We start from the raw sequence: 3,729 nt of genomic DNA on the forward strand, positions 1-3,729 counted from the left end.
TGTCCGTTTTGGATGATCCACATATCATTGGAAAGCTTATTTGATACTATACCCAATGGTGGGTCATAATCTAAGACATTCCGCATGAAAAATTTATAGTTCATTCTAGAAGATAGAACCCAACACGTTTACACACAAAATTTCAATGAAAAATTTCCTGGGGTATTACATCATCCCCCCTTGGAACATTCATCCTCGAATGATGCTAGATATGCCAATATTAGATAGGGAATAGAGCATACAGCTGAAACCATTTGTTAGACTCATTACCACATCGTTTCTCACTCCGAATGCAACATAGAATGCATAAATTCAAGAAACTATAGCTGAACACATAATAAATGACAAATGAACTGCTGCAACTTTTATCAAAAGTGCATGATTTAGGAAAGAACGGTACCTTCGGCTTGATCAGAGTTCGCAGAAAATAGGTGTGGGTAATTGGATCGCATATCCGCCTCAGCTTCCCAAGTTGCACCCTCAACAGATTGGTTTCGCCACAACACCTTGACCAAGGGAACTTCTTTGTTCCTTAGTCTTCGGACACTAAAATCAAGAATCTCAATAGCAATCTCATCAAAAGAAAGATTTTCTTGAATGTCAGCACTCACAAAGGAATCCACTCCCACAACATTGCTAATATGCTTTCTAAGCATGGAGACATGGAATATTAGATTAACAGAGGACAGGTCGGAAGGTAACCCAACCTCATAAGCTACCTTACCAACACGGCTAAGAATTTTGTAAGGACCAACACAACGGGGACTAAGCTTCCCCTTCTTTCTAAATCTCTTCACCCCCATTATGGGTGAAATTTTTAGATACACTAGGTGACCAACTTCAAACTCAAGGTCTCTCCTTCTAACATCCGCATATGACTTCTGATGACTCTGTGCAGTTTTCAACCTTTCCCTAATCAACTTAACTTTTTTCCATAGCCTCAAATACCGAATTAGGACCACTCACAGCCGCTTCACCTACCTCGAACCAACCTATGGGTGATCTACACTTCCTCCCATATAAGGCTTCAAACGGAGCCATGCCAATACTAGAGTGGAAACTGTTATTGAAAGCAAACTCTATCAATAGTGAGTGATCATCCCAACTTCCCTTAAAGTCAAGTGCACAAGCTCTCAACACATCCTCTAAGGTCTGGACGGTCTGCTCAGCCTGAACATCGGTCTACAGATGAAAAGCAGAACTTAAAAGCACTTGGGTACCAAGACCCTTCTAAAAAGCTTTCCAAAATTGCAAAGTGAACTGAGTACCCCTATCCGAAATGATAGACAAGGGAACTCCATGCAGTCTGACTAGCTCTCAAATATACAATCTAGCATAATCCTTAGCAGTATATGAAGTATGAACAGGCAAGAAATGAGCAAACTTAGTCAATCTATCAACCACAAACCAAATAGAATCATGATGGCATCAGGAAGGAGATAAACTAATCACGAAGTCCATATTTATCTCTTCCCACTTTCTGGTGGGAATACTAAACTCTTGCATCATACCACCAGGTCTTTGGTGTTCAACCTTAACCTATTGGCATGTTGCACACTTAACTACAAACGCTGCTATATCTTTTTTCATGCCACTCCACCAATTGATTTCCCACAAGTCTCGGTACATCTTGGTGGCACCAGGATGAATAGAATATCGTGCCTCGTGTTCTTCAGCCATAATCCTCTATCTCAGATCATCAACATTCAAGACACACAATCTACCCTGCAATCTCAACACACCATCTCCCTCTTGGGAGAAAACCTCTACTTTTTGGACCTTGACTGACTCCTTCAGTCTGACCAAACTAGCCTCTAAGTATTGCCTTTCGTTTACTTCCGAAACCAAGGAGGATTTGGAACTACTTTGAACCCCTACACTATCTTCAATAGAGTCAAACAACCTAACCCCCAATCTAGCCAAACGATATACATCACGAGCTAACTCTTTCTTACCTTCTACCACATGCGAAACACTACCCATGGACACTCTACTTAGGGTATCTGCCACAACATTGGCCTTGCCCGGATGGTACAACACACTCATATCATAGTCCTTTAATAATTCTAACCATCGTCTCTGCCTAAGATTTAATTCTCTCTTGGTAAACACATACTGCAGACTCTTATGATTAGTGAAAACATCAATATGGACACCATACAAATAGTGTCTCCAGATTTTCAATGTAAACACAACAGCAGCCAACTCAAGGTCATGGGTGGGGTAATTTTTCTCATAGGGTTTCAACTTTCTAGAAGCATAAGCTATCACCTTACCCTTCTGCATCAATACACAACTCAACCCAACTCTCGAAGTATCACATTACACCACAAAACCATCAACACCATCAGGCAAAGTCAAAACAGGGGCTAAAGTGAGTCGAGTCTTCAACTCCTAAAAACTCTTCTCACAAGATTCGGACCATAAGAACTTCACTTTCTTTTGGGTCAACCGAGTCATAGAAGATGCTATAGAGGAGAAATCCTCAACAAAATGGCGGTAATAGCCAGCTAAACCCAAGAAACTTCAGATATCAGTTGGAGAAATAAGTCTAGGCCAATTTCTAATAGCTTCGGTCTTTTGGGGATCAACTCTAATACCTTCATAAGAAATGATATGACCCAGAAAAGCAATTGATCTTAGCCAAAACTTATACTTACTGAACTTGGCAAACAACTTGTGATCTCTAAGGGTTTGCAAGACAGTTCGGAGATGATCAGAATGTTCATCCTCACTACGAGAGTACACCAGTATATCAATGATGAACACTATGACAAATATATCCAGATATGGTCTAAACACTCGATTCATGAGGTCCATGAAAGCTGTTGGGGCATTAGTTAACCCGAAAGACATAACAAGAAACTCAAAATAGCCATAACGAGTTCAGAAAGTGATTTTTGGGATGTCACACTCCCTAACTTTGAGTTGATGAGAGCCGGAACGAAGGTCTATCTTTGAGAAATAACTTGCACCTTGCAATTGGTAAAACAAATCATCTATTCTCGGAAGGGGGTACTTATTTTTAACAGTAACTTTATTCAGTTGGCGGTAATCAATGCACATACGCAAAAAGTCATCTTTCTTTCTCACAAACAACACAGAAGCACCCCAAGGAGAAACACTAGGCTTTATGAAACCCTTATCTAGTAGATCTTTGAGTTGCTCTTTTAACTCCTTAAGTTCTACAGGGGCCATAAGGTAAGGAGAAATAGAAATGGGCTGAGTATCGGGAAGAAGATCAATCTCGAACTCTATCTCTCTATCCAGAGATATCCCTGGAAGATCATCCAAAAAGACATCAGAAAACTCATTAACGACGTTAATAGACTGGAGAGTTAGAGTCTCAGACTTAGTGTCTTTGACTTTAACCAAATGAAAAATATACCTCTTGGAAATAAGCTTTCTACCTTTGAGGTAAGAGATAAAATGACTCTTGGGTGACACAAAATTCCCAGACCACTCAAACAGGGATGCACCCAAAAACTGAAACTTGACCATTCGAGTTCGATAATCAATAGAGGCATAAGAAGAATACAACCAGTCAATACCCAGAAATATATGAAAATCTACCATGTCTAACTCAATCAGATCAGCCAATAAGACTCTATGAAGAACGGTAATAGCACACTTTTTATACACTTTCTGGGTAACAATCGAATCACCCACTGGGGTAGAAACTAGGATAGGCTCAGGAATAATCTCAGGACTCATTTTAAAATTCATAGC

Source organism: Capsicum annuum, unplaced genomic scaffold (genome assembly GCF_002878395.1).
Source record: "Capsicum annuum cultivar UCD-10X-F1 unplaced genomic scaffold, UCD10Xv1.1 ctg3900, whole genome shotgun sequence".
Lineage (NCBI taxonomy): Eukaryota > Viridiplantae > Streptophyta > Magnoliopsida > Solanales > Solanaceae > Capsicum > Capsicum annuum.